The sequence below is a fragment of the Diorhabda sublineata genome, chromosome X (assembly GCF_026230105.1).
Source record: "Diorhabda sublineata isolate icDioSubl1.1 chromosome X, icDioSubl1.1, whole genome shotgun sequence".
Classification (NCBI taxonomy): Eukaryota; Metazoa; Arthropoda; class Insecta; order Coleoptera; family Chrysomelidae; genus Diorhabda; species Diorhabda sublineata.
This window is the reverse complement of record NC_079485.1, coordinates 5,306,931-5,330,885: the sequence shown is the minus strand read 5'-3', so window position 1 is coordinate 5,330,885 and position 23,955 is coordinate 5,306,931. Positions and strand designations below refer to the sequence as shown.

Here is a 23,955-nt window from a genome sequence, read left to right as displayed (position 1 = left end):
AAGAGGAAATCTTCACTTTCTTTGTTTAATACAGTAGAGCACACAAATGTAAATAAATTATTTGATTTAATAAACATTAGAAGCACAAAATGTCAAATCAAAAATGTTCTCAATAATTATAATTATCCATTCTTCAACATCTTTGTTAGAGGAATTATAGCGTGTTGTGGAAAAGGTACATCCAAGAGCACGGTATGAAGTTCCTACGATATAAAATCACGTAGGAACTCTATACCTCGCTAGTGGTCTACCAAGTAAAATATCCAGTATGGTTCCTGATGATCTGAAAGAGCACAAATACCTGCAATGAATGAATCGAATGATTAGTTGTGATTTATTTCTAAACTATATTGTTCAGAGCAGGACAATCGACAAAAAAGATTTGCTAGAAACATTTTTTTTCCATAGTTCTAAATTAGAAAAGCAATTTATTTGTTGATATAATATTAGTTAATGACTCGTTTTACAATTATTTTTAATACGTAAAAACTGACTGTTAGAATAGCAAATCGGGGTTTCTGAAAACTCATGTTTCAAGAATTCAATACCAATTATCGTTAGTATCACTTACCTTTTTATATATAAGTATTCCATACATACTTATCACTTCCAATAGTTAGTTCTTTTTTATCACTACGAAACTAAATCTTCCGTTGCTCAGAAGAGTCCAGGAAATTATTGTGTGAGCTTCTTCGGTTTTATAGAGATTACAATTAAGGAACATAATAACGCTCGAAATTATCAAGATTAGAGCTTTTTGATCGACAGTGTGAATCTACAATTGAAGTTATCACTTGCGCGAATATTTAACTCACGGTCAGATGGAACCAGATTATCCACATTTTTCAGTATCTCATCTAAGTTCTTTGTGAAAGTTAAAACAATTCGTAGCTCACAACACACTTTTCGGCTTAAACAAAAAAACTACGATTGAACGGAAAACCTCAGCTCAACCGACCACCTCACAGGAGCGAGAAATACTGAATTCGAAAAGGACTAACAGCTATCGGTCGCGTGCGAGTAGCGCATGCGTGCTTCTTCAGTGACGGCACCAGTCTCGTTATTCTAGAGCCACATCTTGTAGGTCGTCGTTTCGTCATACGTAAATTTTTAAATTTTACGGAAAAGCCTGCCGTGCCGTTCCTAAAGTTCCCTCATTAAGTATAAAAGTATTCTGTCCTTTTTTACTCAAGCTGCCGATAGATGGCAATATTATCAATTATGATATCTCTTGTGTCATACACATACTATGGTCGACGAAATCTCACATTATTAGATCTTTCTATAAAGTAGAATATTGTGAATTATTTAATCTAATTCCAAGTAGAATAATTGTTGTCTTTGAACCTGTACTGATAAACGTACGAAAAAGTATTTCCTAGTACTAATTTCTAGAAATCGGTGCAGTGGTTGTTTTGCGCAAAGGATAGCTGTAATAATTCTTGTTCCTGATTTCCAAGTACTTAGGGCTAAATTGTCACTATTCATTAAAAACATTTCTCTATAATAAAATAATTATAAAAAAATTGTTGAATACAATAGACAAATTTGGTTTTATATAAAATATAGTTTTGACTATAAAAACATAGAATTTCTAATTTATTCTGAAATACGGTTTGCATTTTTAAGAAAATTAAAACAGATATCAATGTTTAAAAAACTCGCATATTAATAATAATTGGATATCATTATTGCACGCTAGATAAACATCAAAATTCTCGTTACTATTTTTTTTCTAGTAATTTGAAAGCTACAGAAGATCAAGTTTCTAACAATGCTCGCGTTTCTATACTATAATTATATAATTTATTTTATAATCCGCACTCGCAACGGAAAGTTAAAAGTTATTAATAATTTGTATGGTTTATCAGAAATAAACGATCGCTGTAATTGCAAAAGATAAGCAATTAGTTGTTTACTGAAGGTATTCAAGATTTATCACCGTTTCTCTCCTCTTTTTCTTATCCGATATCAGAAAATCTTGCCAATAGGAATATATATTTACAATCAATAATTTGTTGTGAATTGATTTCGATTAGCGGTAAAATAATAAAATTAATTATCTATTTTTTGAAAATTATATCTCTGTGGTGGAATTTTTAATTAAAATAAAATATTTCACGGGAAATAAAAGTATTTTTGAATGTGTCTGGTTGTAGGATACATAGTATGGAAATATACAATTTTGAAAGTGGAAAAGTATATTGACTGTATTGATATTATTTTTTTTCTACTATAATTATATTGCAACATCAAAGATGTAACTTAACTTTCAATAAATTTACTTGTTAGGACAAGTCAAGTCTTTAGTATTAATATTCTCACTGAATATCAACTTCCAAAGAGGGTCGCGATATCATTTCTTAAATGGTTCGAAAAGACGTGGATTGTCTGTTAAATAGAAGAAAGCTTTTTTCAAAAGACTAAAAATACCGGTACATCGTGTTTGTTACGGCATTGCCTTGTATCGATTGAATCGATTTATAAATTATTGATGCTATTTAATACATGTTTATTGATAAGAACAATAATTCTTTCGTTCAAAATATATACTGAGAAAATCAAAAAGCACGAAAATTGAGAACATGTCATAAATAATAACGTAGGGATTGACGACTTCATATTGCTATTACTACTTGATACGTTACAGCTGTTTATGAAAATAACGTTCGAAATGAATGTTAGTTAGTTATCTCCAAATTCTTAATTTACAGAATTGTGTGTTTTATGGAAATAGGGAGATAGGTATATATAACATAATTGCATCCAGAACGCAATCAGCGCAAGTTATTCTTTACTTAGTTCTTCATATTCTAATGATTCTATGCAACATTTCAGTATTTGAATTTCATTCAATACGTCGCAAATTTAGGCTAACTCTTAGATTTCATCGAGTACATAGTACTAGTACATACTACTCTAAGGAATAAATTCAGTTATTAAAAAACAGTACACAAGAAATTAGAACCTTTTTGATTCTGAATATGATTCAGCGGAATTTCCAAGCTAAAAAGACAATCATAGAAAATTAAGGATCAACTGGAGAAGCGGCAGGTGATATTCTGCATTAAGTGTAGAAGCCCGGGTGTTGTCAAAATACTCCGAAAAATAAAACGTGATTACATCGAAGACCTATATGTTGAAAAAATCTGTACCCAAATCACAAATAGTGAAATTGGGAAACGAAGAAATACCAGTGACGGAATCTACATTATCAAAAGGTTTGAAGGACTGTAAAAGATGATACTGAATGGAGGAGAAAAGGAAAAGAGGAAGCTCTATCAACAAGCAGAAGCATAGTATAAACTAATGTAAATATGAGCGAAATCGCATCATCGAGACTCCTTTTCTATGATTCCTAAGACCGCGACTGCGGAGACTAATCAAGAAAAGCTTTCTGTGATACCCCAAATACATTTTTAAATATGTGACATTTTTTTTCGGACACTAAAGTCATCAAATCAATTAGTATTTGTGGTAAAGTCTGAAGGCATCGCGTTCAAAAAGGCCTTGTGAAACCCCTGTGAGTGCTATGCTACAGACGAGGGCCAAGTTCATCTAACGCACAACTACTCATCTGTCAACAAGAATAAACGGCATAAAATTGAAAGAGCTCTTTGAGTTGGCAACTATTCAGTTATAGAATCTAAAATTATTTTCAAATCGTAGAAATTTAAAGTGAGAAATTCAAGTGTTCCAATCATGATCACAAAATGAGAAAATGCTTAAAATTATAAAATATGTAAAATTAATACTTACTCACAAGTCGTACAACAAATAGCATCAATACTAATTACTTTGAAGGTTATAATCTAATAGTTTTATTTCTTTGTATACTCCTACTTTTGCTTCACCTTGTATGTTAGATAAATACGAAATGCCGCAATTTTACACCCACGTTAACCTAATGATTGTTGCATTATTATTGTTCCCATCATTTTCTATTTCATAATATCTTCAGTGATAAATTGTTGTTGGAGCTCCTACACGGGATAACTCGCCCATACTTTGATACTTTTGATAAATCATCTATAATTACTAATTGCGACTATATCAATTAAGGACACGTAATATTCATGTCCTGTTAGTATTTCACAAATCACTGTTATTATGAAATAAGAATTGTTGTTAAGATCTTTGAGAACTAGCATTTTAAATGTACATAATAACCATTTTTCCTGTGTAAGATTATTAAAAAGTTTCACCCCATTCTAATTACCAAAATGTAATATAGCATTTTATCATACTCAAGAAAACTAGGAGCTGTAATTTTACACGTAATCAATCTAGAAATCAATTATCCAGTTTTACTTTTTCCATTCAATACTAAAATTTAAATATGATTAATGGGGAGAATGTTATTATAAATTAAAATAGAAAGAATAGTAATATTGTGCAAAGTAGCAATTTATTCATAGGTTACTCTTATGTTCACTCCTGTTTTTGGTTTTCTTTTGATGTAAAATATATGGATTGTACAAGTGAGCTGCATTAACAGTAAATTCACGACAATTTATATAGATACAGAATTGAAACCAGAAGTAATAACAGTGTATCACTATATTTACTTCGTTAGAAGACTAAGCATCGTAAATCTAACGATTATAGTAACAAAAGTTGTAACGAGAGTAGAGAAGATGAAGATCAGCTAGAAGAAGAGCCACGGATAGATTCTAAAAGTGTTCTGGAATGTCTGCTTCAAGAAAAACAAGTAGATGACGGATTTGTGTATTTTATGGCATGTTAAGAAAATTTACACAAACAAAAATATATTTTCTCATTTCAAAAAGCGTTCATCGAGCCACGGAAGAGCAAAAGAAAATGCCTACTAACTAGGCAGCGCTTAATCCGTGATTAAAATGGATATATTTTAGAGAAAACTCAGTTTCAGTGCCTGAGAGTCGTCCAACAGTATTTGTAAAATAACGACCACAAACCTATTCAACCTTTATGGAAAAGCATTTTTTAAAACTTGTGCATATGACTTAAATATTGTAAGTTGTAAATTTTGCAATTGCTTAGTTTCCTCGGTTAAAGTTGCTCACTCCGGAGAATTGTTAAATTGACTATCGTCCACCACAGTTAATATTTGTTGTAGTATTATGTGATAGATTAAAAATCCCATGAAAACATCTCTACACATGTTTGTATATTTTAGAAATATAAAGGTGAACAGTAAATAGCAATTTATGAGATTCGAGATTATAATTCAAAATTATTCCGTGTTAAGTTTTCTTAACAAGCGTTATTGTACAGTTTGACACTACTATAAAAAAATATAAACTTATAAAATGAAGTACAAGAAGGAATTAAAAAGTCAAAGCAATGAGTTGGAAAGAGTATCGGCATATGAATATCTAGGCACAATTATTAGTGAAAACGGAAAATTCAACTAAAATTAACAAACTCAACCGATAAACAACAAACACACAGTTGCTATATACGTATAATTAGAATAATGGAGGAAGAAACAGGGAAACACCAAGAAGATAATACACTGATATGATAGAAAATGAAATGAAATGCGGGAGGATATGATACAAAGAAGCTCAGTTTAATAGGAATTTGTAGCTGTTCATGTTGAACTCTGCTTTTTTATCAAGGGTAAACCGTCCAATTCCAAGTCCTTTATTACTAAAAACAAGTGTTAATGTATTAATTTTGAAATGCTTCTGTTTTTATTATTTAAAACTGTAGGAAAAATTCGGAATTCTTCGACTAATATTCCCTCATAACTTACGTTACGCACCACATCTCTATATCTCAACAGTTCTGGAAGTGATCTAATTTATATTTTATGTTCTGATTATTACATGAGGCAAATGAAAAGTTAAAAGGTACTTTATGTGTACACTGTAACTGAAATTAAAAGTTAACGATCTATTAGTCACTTGTCCAAAATGTCTTCCAGCGTTTAACGGTTTCATTCAATCGACCCAACAACTTTGTAAAATTAATTTTATGTATCGGGAAATTAGTTATACGGATGACTTATTTAATTTTATATAAACAATGTATTCATTGTTGATACTCCAACATTCTATTTTTAGAAACTTCAAGGTAATTTGCGGTGTTTTGTGCGATTTAGAGAAAAAAAAAACGATAATACACTTAGTCACCTTCCATTACTCGTTTATTGCTGCATACATTTTGTCAGGACAGTCATATATTTGAACATTTCATGTGTCATATTTTATAAACGTTTGTTGAGCTTGAGTATTGCGGCAATGAATAAATAATTATTACAAATTATCATTGCAATAGAAGTGATTCATCTCCGCAATGATTAATATATAAAATACTCCAATTGAAAACTTTTAAAACTGAAGTTTAGGTATCTCTGAAAAATATATTTGATATGACATATCTATTACTAAAAGATTCTTAACAATGATTTTCTATGGAAATGAATTTTATGTAATAAATCTATTAGCAATGGTTTCGAGGTAATTATATTTCCCAGAATGGGTCTCATATTACTGCAGCTGTCTTGATAACTTGGCCTCGTAACTCTCTTTTTGTTTCAATTCTAAATTAACTATAATTTATTTATAACCATTGAGACATAGGCTAATTGCAGGTTCTTAGGACTAAATAAAACCAAATAGTTGTCAATAATATATTGCTATGCTATATAAGTTGAAGCGCGTTAACGAAAAGTGTGTTAAATGATTCTTTCGGTAAGGGCATTCTTTGTCATCAAGAAATTTTTTGTTTGTCCTGTCTCATCACAAGTAAATTTTTGCTGTCGTACGCTAGAAGGTATACTTGTTACATCCAAACGGATGATAAGCAAATCAAAATTTCTTATTCGTCTAGCCGTAGTGCAAGCCTGGATGGTCGGTCTAAACAAATCATTTTTAATAAGGAACATGAAAATTGTGTTCGAGTATAAGAAATCTTGTATACTTTGCCAACTCGCAGCAACAACAAATCTTTAAAAAGCTGATTGACTTAGTTAATTCATATTTAAAGCTGAGCGTAGTGCTCTGCATTAATATAATTTAGAACCACTCCCTTAATATAAGGTATGATGCTGTTACTCATCCCTCATTCATCTAATAGGAAAGTTTTTTTAGAGGGAATATGATACGCACATATCACAACGCTGCTGATAAGTTCCTGGTTTAACAAACAAAGGAGGCCACTAAATACCAACCTTCATGAGGTATCAAAGAATGTTTGTCCAACATATATTATGGTTTAGTTTTATTTATTTAAAAAATACGTACACATCTATAAAGATAAAATGGGCAAAGTCAATAAAATCCATTTATCTCTTAAATATAATTTACTGTTAAACCATAGGGGCATTAAATAAACCATATAAGAACGTATCACTTATTGTGAAGTCAAAATATAAGCTGAAGAGTATGCTTTTCTGATGATAATAATATTTTTCTAGTTATCAATACTATATAATTTTATTTTAAAATATCGGAATGTATTGCATCAATTTCAGGAATAATACTATTAATTACAATGTGGTACTTACAATAATCCCAATATGATTAACATAAAAAAATAACAAACACTTCAAAATCACGAATTACAAAGTTCAGTTGATAGAATCCATATAAAAACAGACTAAACTACTGGAAACTAAATACTACACTTACTAGCTTACATAAACATACTCCAACATGTTGTACTTTGTAAGAAAATGATAAATATGTCTTTTGGTAGAGGGAGGAACGTTATATTTGCTAAGCGTGTTATTTTGGAACGATATTAACGACTTGATGGTCAGTAAAAAACAGTTAAAGGAAATGACTGTCGCGTCCTTAAATTGAAAGCGTACCAAACTTCCTATATACGTACATATATAGTGGGTATGCAATGTATGAACCTTATATTGACAATGGAAACATCATTACAGTACTTTTGACTAGTTACAGAAGTTTAAAGCACTCGTGACAGCAAAGAAAATAGGTGAAATTGAAGGGTGAGATACAAATAATGATTTTACCAAGGCATCAAAGAGCTTATTAAACGTTGGTTTAAAACCATAGAATACGGTGCGGTTATATTTCGATTATCAATGCGTTGTTTTTGTATGATTACTTTATAAATAGAGTGACCATTTCAAAAAGACATCATTTATGGGACACTCTATATATTTGTCAACTATTTCAGAGCTTTGCGGGAATGTAATAATAATTAATGAAGGTGTCCTTTAAGTCAAATAAGTAATGATTAGTCAGCACCATATTTTTTGTATTGAAAGATATAAACCAATAATTAGAACACCAAACGTAATTATAAATAAAACTCGAGAGCTTTGTCATTAGTATGTTTTGGCGAAAATATTTAACATACAATATAATTGCTCTAACCGTAAGTATATCAAAGTAAATAACGCAATTTGCAGTTGTTTTTGAAAAATGGTAAAAATTATCGATACGTAAAATTAAATAAAATTGTATCCACCGTTACACGCCATACTCAGTAAACAGACGGCGAAACCAACCATAAGGATGGATGTTTTGTTTATCATCGAACTTGACAAAAATAAAACGTTCAATAAAGAAATACGGCTCCATATGAGGAAATAAGGAGATTTATCACAAATATTCCTTAGTACGATGACAAAATTGAGCGAAGTACACATCGAATTGCTGACACAACCCCCCTATCTTCCATATTTAACCACCAGCGTCGTAAATCTGAAGCAATGATCCTTTGAAAAATTTTGAGTCGAAGAAGAACCATTATTTATCAAAGGTGGCACAATATGAAATAGAATTCGACCAACGAAACTATATCACCTCCAGTAGAGTGAGTAAATTAATTAATATTTTTTCAATTGCTTTTAAAATACCGATTGCTAAACTGCATCACTCCACTATTAGAGTAGTAATTCCAAAGCGTTATTTAACAGATAAATTATTGTGAAAAATTAATAAAAGAAGCCGCACGAAGAATTTTTGTTTACATCCAGTTCCCTTTTCCAAATAATTTTGAACAATGTACGTATCATAAAAACAGCCCCCCTCTTGCAATTAAGGAGTGAAGTAAAGCATATTTTCAATTAAGTTTACGAATAAACTGCTTCGTAAGGATAGTAAATTAAATAACATAAAAAACAGTGCACCTTTCTCTCCAATCCCTTTGGTTACAAATTTACCTGTAATATAATTACTATAAACATAGGCGTAATATGTAAGTTGAATGCGTTTTTTAAAGCTTAGTCAAACATTGGCAGATGTTTTCAAAGGGTTGTTTCTTAATTACTACTAATTTTTAACAGGATATGAAAACATTTATAGGTAATTCATATTATTTTTTCTTATGCCGAAATTACTGCTGACGAGTTTCATATACGTTCAATTTTTCACTCAATTAAATGCAGCCTTTGATTTAATCTGATTTTATTATAGATTATCAATTAATTAATCGTTATAAATATTGAAAAAAGTAATTTTGGAATTATATTTAAATAAACTACATCATTGAGTTAGGTTAAGAAATATTTAATATTATTATTTTCAATTTTCCGCACTTCCATTGTAGCGGATGATACTAGTTTACAAATCTGTATTAGAAATATTCATCCAGACATTGGGATCAACAAATAATGAAAAACATTTCAACATTAACATTTTTTGTTAATTTGCATTCTCGAGTTTTGAGTTTTCAAATTCTATTCTGAACATTTTCTATAAGTTTGAAACCCAATAGTCTTCATAAGTCTTAAGTTCTCGAATATGTGAATCAAACAAGGCGACACCGGAGCAACCATATTCAAGAGGACCTTGATATAATACAATTATAATATATAATCATTAAATTTATTATTTGTCAACAAAAATCAATAGACTGAGCTGCCCTTATTAATCTAAACAATAACCAAAGCGGTGTTAAAAGTATGGAACAGATTTCTGTATGAACAAATTAATTACCCGTTAATTTGGTTTCAAGTATAGATTCATTTTTCCAAAAATTTCTTGTTTAGAATTTGAATATGAAGGAATATTCCACGTATGTTTTCCAAAAATATTCCCATTTTGGCATAATCTGTTTACTACCATTACTTTTTTCATGAGATATTGATGATACGAATATTTGCAATCTTTGTTTTCGAATGAATCCACAATTTAAGGAACTGAAAATTTGAATGGGTAGAATTCTGACGACTTAATCTTTCGTCCGATCTTTTAAAAATTCTTCATATCTCATCGCCTTCTTTTTAAACTTCCATGATTAACTATTTAGTAAAGAACAAAAATTTATACCGAAAACCTGTTTGTTGCGATTATTAATATAGAAAAATCCAATTTTATTCTATTTTTTTTTCTTCAATTTCGCCTTTAATACCTGACACTTTCCTACTGAAATAAGTAATATTAATGAATAAAAAACTAACTACTCAGAGCACGGAAAGAGGAAAATAGAGAATATGTGAACATACTAAATGTACAAAGTATCAACTATTTGATATAAATATTTTTCTATAAATCATTTTCATTTTTCTTTTTTATGTTTTTGATACTAACATTGTTTTGATTTTAAGTTTCTTTCGATTGAAAATTAGAATTTAAAACATGTAAGAAATAGACGTTCCAATCTATTTCGGTCTTTATCAAAATATTTTTTCTGTTATTCCTCGTAAAATAAATAGTAAGGACTCATTTTTATTATCAGTTTAAAAAATCTTATACTAACTAGACAGATTCTTAATTGGAATAGGTAAGTATATCAGAAATTAAGGTGTCGTTCGGTATAAAATATTAATTCCATTATACTTAGTTACGTCCATCTCATGTCTTACAACGTTGCTGCCTTTCAAACAATCAATCTCCCTGCGAAGACTAAAACACAATTTACCAAGGATTAGTACTCTTCGGGGGACTCTTGTAATATATGCACGGCGCTTCATCGACATCCAGCGGGGTGCTATCAGGACCGTATCGGTAGTAACTTAATTATAGTTCCACGGAATAAACAATAAATATAATATTATAATGTTACATTTAATAAAGATTTGGAAATATTATGGATATCTCTAAAAGGTAAGAAGTATTTGTTGATAATGAGCAAGTTATTTATTACATTTTGTGATCTTGTGGAAAGAAAAGAGGAATGAGAAACTAAAATTTATTCATGTTATGAAGATTTACAAATAAGAAACGGACAGAAAAAAGTTGGAAGATATTAAATCAGGAGATTAGATTAAGCAAGTCGAAAAATCGCTATTAGTTTAATTTAATGCGATATTGTCTAGAAGACTAAACACTTTTTATTTGAGATTGATGTAAGAAAACTTTTTCAATTATTTTTAAACATCTTAATATGAGTTTAAAGAATTTGAATGGTCAATTGCATCTTTTCCGTATAGTTAGAACAGATTTTATCGTCGACATAAAATAGATTATTTATTCAAATACCAAGATCATGGTATACACATTCCAAACAGTTTCTTTTAATCCGTCTCTGTCGCTACGAGAGCTATTAGGGGGGCCAAAAGTAAACGATGTATGAATTTTGTCGACAACACGCTTTATGCTAACATGTCAACGAATTAATGAGTATAGATTGTAGATAAAGTAAAAGGATAACAGACATGTTTAATCTCGCATCCAAAGGTTACGTTTTATTGTAAAACTCAAAATGTTCGTGTAAGAATATTGGCGCTATTCTCAAAGAAAACGTATTGCCGTGTTAATTAAACCAGTAGTATTACTAACATTATTAACGTCGTTATCGAATTGACAATTTCGTCTAGATGTAACTAGCACTAATAATTCGAAATTGGTGAAGACTGTAGACTATATGTATAAAGGTTAATTTGCATCAAAGTGTTCTGGTTGTGAAATCAAAAGAGCTTTAGATCCATTAACTTACTGAACTTATAATTACGAAATAAATTTTGAATCGTTTCCGAGCTTTCGAATACTCATGTATTCATCGAATTGGAATCAATTTATCATACCGCAATTTTCAACTAAGTGAAGTTTCTGAGTATACCTTTTAGATTCTTAGATAATTTTGATAATGGTAGAGTTATGGTATCTGTATTTTGATCAACGTCTACTTGAAATAATATAAAAACAATAGTTAATGAATAGAAATTTTTGCATGGATCGAACGAGGGCAGTTAGAAGAGACGACCTCGTATACAAGGAAAGAAAAGTACTATATCGCGAGTGTTTAATAGCAATTTTACTTTTCAAATTAGGTTTTGCTTACACCAAATCCTAATTGAGTACAAGTGTGTTTTGTTTGTTCATAGACAAAAATGTTCTCGCTGAATAAACGTAAGGGTATCTTGAGGGAGACTATGATGTATATTATCAAATAAATGGAAAAACATCTATTCCTAACGTTTCCTATAGATGCGATACATACAATGTGATAAATAATAAAAAAATCAATTTAAAAAACAAAAAATGTTGCTAGAGTTAATCCTCAGCAGTCTTTTGATTCTATGAATAGAGAAACTTGTAGCGTCGTCATTACCAAGACAAATAAAGTAATGGAAGTTATGCTGACGGAAGTTATAGAACAAGATAGAATGATGGGGAAGAATAAATGTAGGGAAAACAAAAATATCAAGGTTAGGAAATAAAAACATGACTGAAAAGATCAAAATAGGATCAAGAGAAGAGTTCACACACCTCAGTGTTATAAACACTCCAATAAGAGAAAGAAAGCAGGAGATAGAGTAAAAAATATTAAACGAAAACATAACATTTAACTTAGAGGCGTTTAATTAGAAGGAATACTATAAAACTTCATAGTTTATATAAATAAAATTCTAAAACTGTAGCCACCAAAAAATAATCTTTCTCAAGAAAAAATAAAATGTACCGTGTGTTTAATCTTTCTAATTAAATCACTTTCTTCCCTTTTGATCTAAAAAAGAGTATCAACATCAACCTTAGAAAAAAATGCAATTTAATTTTCAATTACACCACGATTAAACGTTAAGTTGTTCCCAAATAGGAGGTAATTTTCTTGATAATACCTTGTTCTATAACCTAGGGGGATGAAATCGAATACTAGAGGGTTAAAATTGCAATCAAAATGGAAGCCAGTCGCAGTGTAGCAATGTCGCGCGTGGGAGGAACATGCATGTGATGAAGAGGGGAACAGAGTTGCACCTAATTGACAACATATCCCCCTCGATACGGCTTACTGGATTTGGGATGACGTCAGCCATCCATCATGGCCCCTAACATCTAAGCCACACATCGATATTCAGACATTGCCGATTAGTAGTCCACGAATTAAATATTATATAGATAAATATACAGTTTGGGGCAAATTTGCACGATAAGACATACTAATATGTGCACACATATTGCGATTCGAAATTTCAAAAATATGAGTAAATTAATTTGATTGATTGATTCTATTAACAGAACTAATTATTCAAATATTTACGTTGTGCCGTCATGGCATGTTATAGATGTGCTATTGTATTTTTATATTTAAATTATTCATCTGTAGTGTCATTTAATATATACGTGCAGCAGAACTTCCCTAATCAACCGCCATTGCATGAGAAACTTCTCTTGAAATGTCGAGTTTTATTTGTAAGGTCATAATTATTATGTTTTTAGTGATAGGGAGACAACCTCATGGAGATAATATGAATTTTTTTAACGAACGAAACCTCCAATCACGAGTTTATAATCGATGAAAAAAGGGTGAGAACTAATCAACTTCTAGCCAATTATGTTAACCCCTAATAACAGTTAACTATGAGTTAATTATGAAAGAATTATTAACCCTTCGAGTGTTTGGTATTGATTACTCAGCAACTAGATAGATAAGACCTACCAATTACTAAGTTACAAGTAGGAATTAAAATTTGCTTGTTATTGTATTATACGTCTTTATAATATTTATTCCAACTTTTAGTTTTGTATGGTAGAATAAAACATTTGAAAAAGGTAACTTCCCTTAGTATTCAATTTATTTTATCAGTTTGTACTACTGTGGCAAAGATCCTACTGTTTGAAAAATGATCATGATGTTTGCTTTAGGTTAAGGTTATAGAAAAAATTCTTGTTTTTTTACAGAACATAAGAATTTTAATGTAAATTCTTCAACCCATTTACTTCTATTCAGTGTAAATTTCAAGAGAACGTTGCATTAAATTATAATAAAGTTGGTAAACTGGATTCATTTGCATTTGCGCCTTAAGCTGATATTATTATAATTTTATAAGATATACACGGAAGACGAAATAGTACAGATTTTTAAATTGCGTTTTGGAGGTCACATAAATCAACAATTCAATAATTTATTTATTTGGCCTTATGCGGGAGGCAAATTCTTATAAAATCCACTATAATCAGATGAGTTTGAGAAATGAGGTTATATCCAGAATTTCAGAAATCCAAAAAAAGCAATCTACCAGATTCAATGTCAAAAGAAAATTGTTTTTCTGCTGCTTGAACTAGTAATATTTGTTCATTCAAAAACATTGCTGAACAAGGTAAAGTGAAAACAACTAAAGAAATATTTTCTCAGGAGAAAATCTAGCAAGTGAAATTTAGTGATAAAAATCACTTTCTTTCAACTACGAGTAGATTGTTTTCCGACAAGACGGTTGGTCTGCACAATTTTTTTTTAAAAACGCTTTCAATAATAGTTATTTTTTAACATGGTGCGACTAAATGGTTCAGAACACCACATGTATTTCCAAATTATACAAACATTTCTAGCATTTTTAACAATATGTAGATTGACATGATTTGGGAAGTTCTACAGATTTCCACGAATTAAGGAAAATTCAATGGAATTACAGTTAACCAGCTTAGAGGAGACTTTCTCTTTATAATTGATTTGGTTATTGTTCAACTGAAAGAGATGAATTATTTGTGTTTACTATAATGTCATTTTTTGCTTATTCGGATAAATCCAGTAAAAATTTAATCTACTAATATTTAGAATTGATGATCGTACCAAAATTTCACAGCTTGGAACTTATATCTAAACCAGAATGAGAGAATTATGACCTTTGTAACGTACATATCATCCAACATAAGAAAATAAACTGAAACAAGTATAAAAAGTTTTCATGACTGTTTGATGCGCGTTTCCATAACCAAGTTATCTTCAAAGATTGAAGGTTCAGAGTGAATGTATCAGTAAACGAAGATAAACCAAAGCTCTATGAAAATAACAATGACACAAAGAAGGGGGCAATAAGATAATTAGAAACAAAATGAGTTAAAACTTACGTTAGTCTTGTATAGTTTTCCGAGATAATAAGGGAAGTAGGAGAACTAAGTAAATTCTATGAACTAATGAGTAGGCCCCTAAAGCTTTTTTTATAGTGATAAGAAACACATTTTTAAGAGCGACTAAACAGTTCTCTTTAGCCCTTCATCATATTAATAACGATTAAGGAAAGTGTTGGCAACATATAAAATAACTCACACATAATGATTCATAGACGCATATCGACCCATAGATCTGAAACAGAAAAAAATGTTATTAGAGATTTCTGTAATTACTTTATATCTGAAATGAATAATTCGGAAATATATTTTGCTGTTTATCATTAAAAAATAATAACGTTCAGTAATTACTGCTTATTTTAATTAATTTTAGTATATTTGTTATGAAAAGTTATGCTTTATTGGAAAAATTCATATTCATAGCAGTTTTACTTATTCGATATCTGCTGATAGATTTGAATTATTTGTTGCAACAACTTTATATGCGGAACTTCTTTTTATACGAAAAATGCAAATAAAAAAAGAGTGTGTAAACGTTTTTTGATGTTTGCTAATGTGTTAATATCTGTAATGGTTGTTTTATGCCATAATGCCTGTAAATACTAACATATTTCATTCAAGATCTCATAAATTACTGCAAGCTCACAAAATCAACTACTGAAAACATATTTGAAATACTTGTGATGTTTCTAATACTACGGCGGCATTTCAGTACCTGCTATATCCATGTGAGGTACATGAGAATAATTTTACGAGCAAATTGTGCGAAGCTAGGAGTAAATTAAAATGGTACAGATATCTTACCCAATGAGGTGTGACAACACTCCATATATGTTTATTTTGTTTTTTTTTAAATCATTGCGTGTTTGCATGCATACCATCACTCCAAGAATCTGGAAATAGTTCTCTAAGGAGCAATCGTTATTGAATTACTCGAGATTTAATTGTAATTGAGATTTGTTGGAATCCATAATAATCAGTTACTCGTCATAAAATTCACATTAAGGCATCTTATATCATTACAGCCATCATATTTGTGAGTTTCTAATTTCTAAAATGTTCTCGAATAATTGATGTTGAAGGCGACGATATATATTTGCATTGTTTTCTTTCTAAGTAAAGAATTTAATTTTTGTCGTCGAAAATAACTAAAATATTAGTGAATTCTGTATCATGAAATATAAACAGACTCCTATAATTGTGTTTGCAGTGTTAAGTTGCAAAAGTTGCAAAAAAGGCCAAACAAACCTACGTAATATTGAAATATCTGTATGGTGTTTTAAGTGATGTGATTTGAAAGTTTGAATGAGTCCGTTTAGGACATCTTACGACCTCAAAAACAGATGAAAATATACAAAAAGGAGACAAGCATATTAGTTTAAACAGGTAACAGATTATTCGAGAACTTATTACAAAACTTAAAAGACTGTTAATCAAAATTGACCATCTATGTCGAGGTAACTGTTGTTTCCTATTGCGATCAAAGTTGTTCCAATGGAAATAATAGTATACTCTGATTTTCCCAGATGTACTGTAACATTTACGAAGACTTAAATAAAAGGTCAACGAACTTTCTTACTTATAATGGCAACGCGTTTTACCTCAAGCTGTTTTTTGACTCGCGAGTGTTTGGCCGCTAGAAGTCTATCCATATTCACTCTAATCACCAGAATTAGGACCATGGGACTTTTTGTTCTACCCAAATAAAATGTGAAACAAGTGAAACGTTCTAAAATAATTCTTGACATCTTTGTGGTTTTTAATATAAAAATTCATCATATTTTTTGATCACACCTTATAAATGAGACACGTCAAAACTCCATCAGTTCATTTTGCTGTTTTTAGTTGCAAAAATCGTTTGAATACTCATACAAAGCCTAACAATTTATGTAATCAATAATGCATCTCTAATCTCCTAAAATACGAGTACACCCAATGTATTGTGTAAACATTTAAAAAATCATGATACTTATTTGAGATGGTTGAAAGTATTTTGTTCCGCATAGATCGAGAGTGTTTGTTTAATTTGTTTAATTATGCATTTTTAAATTAATATTGATTACAGAAGACAATGTAAACAGAAATTTAAATTTAACAAGTAAGCAAACCAAAGTATTAGAATAGTTTCTCTTATTGAAGACGAGCACAGTTAGAGGTGCGTTGCCAATATACTGCAACTTATTCAGTCAACTGTATCCCGGGTAGTTATATGATAGAAGGCTAGTGCTGTGTCAGCCGTCTTGATTAGAAATATGCCACGGTGTTGTCGTGATGTGATTAGAGCTCGAGAAGACAACACACTTAACTATTTTAATTTAATCAACTTTAAAATAATTAATTTGTATTGAAATTTTCGATTTCTAATACATTTCTTTCATAACACTCTCTGTCTTGTTGAAATACAGAAAATAGTTGAGACTATTTGAAAACATTAATAAAAACAACAATAGTTATTTTATCTCATTTCAATGACCAGAAATCATAATGATATTATACTTTTTGGCGGAGTGTATATAGAAGATTTTATATACTTTATATTTCATTTTGTTCTTCACTCTATTTTATTAGTTTTTCGGTGTATCGGCAATACAATTTTGATTTGAATTTTGAAACCTCATATTCTCTTCAAACTTAAAATGGGTGTATTTTGATTATTAATATTCTGACGCAAAAAGTTCGTTTTATCCATAAAAATAAAATAGGCACTATGATTTAAACGTAAAATAGTTATTTATACTATAAGAGATGTAAGTAACATTTACTATTGCGATAACAAGAGATGACAAACAAGTTTGATTTTGAATTTATTTTTGTATCTTTATTAATTTATATACTTAAAACAGTTAAGACTATTTCAATACATTCATATAAATGACGATAGTTATTTTATATAATTGCATTGCTCAGAAATAATAGTGATACGATACATTTTTGGTGGAGTGTATTTATTTTCAAGTCCATCTCTGAAAATAGATCCCGAAACGGACAATTAATTAGCGATTACTTTCGAAACAGTAGTTGCAGTCACGTTGTCGTGATTCTCTGGTCATAAATATGTCCGATGACACACCAAGGTATGTCCGATGGTTTTTAATAGGTGTCATTTGTATGTATTAGTGGAGTGGAGTTCATTAACTGAACGGATAAAACTGGTGACAGACGTGTTTGTACTCACATAGATACTTACACAGGAATTCGATCTATTGTATTGATGATTTTCTAAAAACGTAATATCGGAACTGATTTGCTTTTCTATTATTATTTTCACAAACAAGATATTCTGGATGAACAATTCAAAATAATCGGAAACCCAACTTACTACAAGCAGATATTTTTAGATTGGTTAAATTTATATGAAAATATTAATTCCACTAAAAAAATATAAAAAATTTATAGAAGAAAAATTGATGACATGCACAAATAAAGAGTTATCAACATATGATTCAATGTAAAATTATATTTAATAAATTTCAGTACCTCTTTAACATTTTTCTTTTATTTCGCAAAAATAAGATAAAGATAAACTTTCCGTCTGTCTATATTTGCTAACAATTTCGCAATATGATACGTGTAAAATACATAAAAATGGAAAAATCAACAAAAATAATTATAGACATACATCTACAGATATATCTTACATAAATACAGGGTGTGCCTCATACGAAACGACACAGAGAAGAGGCGTATAGGAGAGCCCAAAATATGACGGTTGGAAGCAATTTATCTCTATATCAAGTTGCATACCTGAGGAGTTATAGGCCTTGAAACTATTGCACAGAATTACGAAAAAAATGAATTTCTTAGCAACCCTTTAAGTTAAAAATATCGAATTTAGTACGGTGCATATATAAGTTGAAGGCGATCGAACCGTTCTGGTTGGTTAATTAGGGGTTATATAAGCTTAAAATTTGAAAAAAAAAATATTTCCAGACCACAGATAATTTAATTCAATTTCGCATATTTTATTTCAGATTTAACAAATTAATACATACAATAAGAACAATTTAATAAGAAAACAAATAAATAATATTGTAGAAACAACTTGAAATTGTTCATAATTTTCTCTTAAAGAAAATTTATTGTTCACCGAAAATTGAAATCGACTCAGCCAGTAGCTGATGATAACTTTTCATTGCAATGCAATTTTTTTCTGGAATCAATTGGAGAAGAATAAACAGACCCTATTAACGCCCCTCGCAGTGATTAATCACATATAATGAGGTCCGGTGAGCAGGGAGGTCAATAGTGAGGACAATTAATGACTAGTCCAATCCATTTATTTGGATGTTGGCGGTTTAAAAACGTACATTGATACTAAAATGAGGTGGCCCTTCATAATGCATAAAGCAATGTTCCAATCTCAATCTTTCGCCAGTTACCCGGTAAAATAACTGGTCCAATCAAATAACGATAAGAAGGTTGACCCAACCATTAATCTTAAACTCATGTTCAAAATCTCGAGAAGTTTTCATCTGATTACGCATATTTGTAATACACCTACGAGTGTAAAGCAATTCTCATTAGTAAAAAGAATTTTCTTGTAAAAGTGAGTATCAGACGTAGAATAAATCGACAGAAATTCATTCTCTAAACCAAGTCTTGACGTATTATGCTTTTGATCGTTAATATTATTCAAAATATGATGTTCATCTCGTTCATTTTCATTTGAACAGGACGTTTTCGATTAATAATACAAAACTTTCCTGTTACTCGAGCCCATCTTTCAGCATTAGAAAATATTGTGAGGAACGTATCTAAAAAACGAAGCTTTTTCTAACCCAAAAATAAGAGAGCAAATTGAAATGATCCTTTATAATATCCCTTATATGCAATTTGTTCAAGAAATACGGTAAGTATGGTTGATGTTTATGTCGTTTGAAAATATTTGTATTTTTGCTTTCTACAGCATTTGGTTTTTTTATCAAAAACATCTCTTGAAACAAGAATCCTTATTTCAACTGGTTGAATTCACTTTCTACTTCAAAACATATTTTCTTAGTTGTTACTATCTGGTGAAAATATCTCATTTTTATAAAAAGTAGGTTCATAAAAACTACTTTGCAATGATAATCAACTTCCCAACAATTTCCTATATAGTAAACTACATTTTTATTGAGATTTTTATAACAAAGCTTTTATAATTTGGCTTGGGTTCGATAGTGTCGTCCGCTTTATCTTAGTCTTATTCGTCTTGTTTAGAGTTTTCTGATACAGCCACACCTCGTCCTTTAAAATGTGTTAACCTGGATCGTGATTGTCACGATCCGCCACCATGTTCTGATAATTTATAGTTTCCAACACGGTAGTTGATAATTGTAACTTTTTTCTATGAGTTAACGTAAGTTGACGATTTCAGTTCTTTCACAGCAGCCGTAAAATTATAAATCTTTGATATAATTGTCCTATTCATTGATTCTATATTGAATTCGCAAATGTTCTGTCAGAACCTCGATTTCATTAACCAGTTTCTTTTAATATAACAAAAATAATTTATAAATACTTGTTTCTGTCTTTGTCGCCGTTTCTGTTGCTAATGTATAAAATTCTCGATAGCTGTATCGCCAAAACCACAACTATGGTTCACTTTTCAATGATTCAAACAAATTACTCTAGACTGAACTAAAGGTCTTGAAAATGGTTAGGCTAAATAATTTTAAATACATAAGTTTTAATTTACTTTCAGAAACAAAAAAATGCTTTTTTCTTCTATCTACGTGAGCTTAAAACGTTTCAACAGGCCAATTAAACCGTTGATTACCGCATATGTTAGTTTTAGGATTATCTGTTTAAAATGCTTACCTGAACCGTAGTTTATGGCGGGCTTTAATTACTACTATTGCAGTCATTCATCGGTATCATTGGAGTATATAGATATATATATATATATATATATATATATATATATATATATATATATATATATATATATTCTGTTACCAAATCTTCTCCAAAAATAATTTGAAATATCACAACATCTTAATAATACAGATTATCTCTAATTGCCTATTTAACTAATATAACTTTACGTAAACTGAATTATCTCAATGAAAATCACGCCTTTGATGGGCACTTAATATAGATATCTTGAGATTCAATCTAAATAATCAAGATTCGTTAAGTGCACCTCCAGCAATTTAAAATATTTAATAATATCTTATGATATTATAATAACATAAACTAGTTGCAAATTATGAATAGTAAACAGTTAACTATAATCAACACTGGATGTGTTCTTTTATGTCACGTCAACTGTCAGTCAAAATATTTTTTGTATATAGTTCGGAAGTGAAAAACTGGTAATTAAACTGAGAAACTTTAGTACAAATAACAAAAAATTTTTAGGTTATAAGGCTACATACATACCAGAAGTAGTAGTAAGGAACAAACAATTTGGAAGATAAGATCCCAATAAATTGAAAGTCAGTAAAAAAAATTTGACAGGTTTAATAGCGAAAGAAACCCTAATTAATTATTGTAGCCTGTTTTGACTAATTTTAGGATTTATAGTCCATCCTTTTTTGATTGGAAAAAGCTTACAACTATTTGAGGAACAATTTTAAAGAAGAGTTATAGAGAAGGACTAATGAATGATTTTTCTTTAAAATGAAAAAAAATTAGTTTATTGAGTACTAAAGCTCCCGAACGTTCCAATCAAATATCAAACTGTCATAAAACTCAGTTACCTGCGTGGTAAATTACGAGAGTATGATATTATCTAAGTCAATTTCCTGGGAATTAAGTTAAAAGTTTTCTCAAAAAATATCATCAGATATTTACAGTAGTTGATTCACTTTTCACATGTGGACCTTCAGGTTATATTTTCATTTTTGCAAATTTTGCAAATTATCGAAACAGATGGACATGTAAGTTTTCAAGGCATCGCTGTGTATATTAACAACCTAACAGTTTGGAATCATTTGAAAAAGTCTTATATATGAGAATATTAAACGCAAACGATCGTGGAAGTTTGGTGAAATGACACAAAGATTGCACATTCCGGATTTACGGCCCATAAGGAGATCATGGGATAAAGGGAAGTATATATTATGAAATTGTGAAACCTGGTTAAATAATCAATCAGTACTATATTGTCAACAATTGGTTGGATGACAGAAGTGCCTGGAATTGATTATTAGACCGGGCCTTACGCTCCTTCACGACTACGTCATGCCATCTTTGATTTCTCTCTCCAAAAATTGATTGAGCTTAGTTTTGAACTTTTTATGGACCTGCCGTATAACTCAGATATTACTCTGTCTCACTATCTTTGGTTTCGATCGAATATAATCATGTGTTTGAAAAACATCGAAACAATAAAAAAATGTATTAATTAAGAATTAGAAAATACTTTTTAGATGATTATATCTAATTTATTTTGTAATATAATACATTCATGATATCTCTTTTGCATACTTCTAAGCTGACAGTATCATTTTCCTTTACTTATAATTATGTTCAATCTAGTTTAGGATAGTACTGGTAAACAAAAGGTAATATTTCTCATTATCCCAAAATAAATGATATTATTATGTACTTTGTTTTTTAAGAATATACAAACAAGCGCGATAATTCTTATTGGATGATTTCTCTACTATTTTAAACTCTCTAGCGTAGTATAATATAATAAAACCAAAACTTTACAACATATAAATATAACACAAAGAAATATTGTATACACCAGCTGTCCGACAACAAAGTAAGAGTCAAAAGAATCTAAACATAGAAAAGGCGAACCAGGTCAGGTTGTTATTTCTTTATGTAACCAAACTATTACCTGTTTTTACCTGTTTTCTTTTCTCACACTAGCACTCTCTCAACCCTTTTATTACTAAAATCTAAATATGTAAACACGCAAGGGATAATATGCATACGGGGAACCCGAATATCTTTTTTCTTTAAGGTATCTTGGGTGATTTATTAATATATTATCGGTGCCTTGATTTTTTATAATGGATTAGAGATAATATATTTAGTTTTTATGATAAATATATTGAGAGAAAGGGTTTGTATGTAAACCAGGACTCTTTTGAGTTACGCAATTTAATACTTCATCATGACCTGGTGAGAAAGAGTTCCACGGTATGTCGACAGTTATATTTATCTTTTGGATGTGAGACACATTTCACTTTAAAATTCAGAATACATGAACAGATGGCTTCTGAACTATTTTCGTTCAGTCAAATTCGTGATTTCCACCTGTTTCAAAGTTGACTCTGATGTAAACCTACGTAGTGCCAAATATTATTAAACATCGAATTTTCTGACGTTTACACGTTGTGTATATTTTGTCTAAATAAATATTGTATGATCTAAAATACAAAAACATTTAGGTCTGGAACAAATATAAAAAACAAAGCAGAAGGAATAATCATATCAGCTAAATGGTCATATTTTAAACTGTGTGAACTTTTTCCCCAATATGTTTTTCATTTGGGGTGTGATGTGAATTATTATAATACAAAAGTTTACTTTCCATTTTCAATTACCACAATTTTCTAATATTCTACTTATTTTGTTAGTTTCAGCTATTATATATTTTTTATATTTTTATCCGCTCTCAAGACAATTTCAATTCAATTCATTAATTTATCGGTAATGACAAAATATTGTTAGGTATTTCAAGAAACGTTCTGTTGTTTATAATTTGAGAAAACAATGAAAAATGGTGAACTTCGACTGTCTATTTGCTTCGAAAATGTTCAAACTTTTCCACATGGCGTAAATAAGATTTTAGTATGAGGGTGATAGAATAAAACACGAT

General features: G+C 30.0%; 1 long non-coding RNA gene across 1 annotated transcript in view; it reads right to left on the bottom strand.

The window, feature by feature from the left end:
* Nucleotides 1–10,467: 10,467 nt before the first annotated feature.
* The window catches only part of LOC130451408 (uncharacterized), a 55,951-nt gene continuing 42,463 nt past the window's right edge, over nucleotides 10,468–23,955 (bottom strand). Inside the window, exon 4 of the long non-coding RNA XR_008910724.1 lies at nucleotides 10,468–15,429. This is a non-coding gene — a long non-coding RNA (uncharacterized LOC130451408). The remainder of the gene's footprint in view (nucleotides 15,430–23,955) is intronic.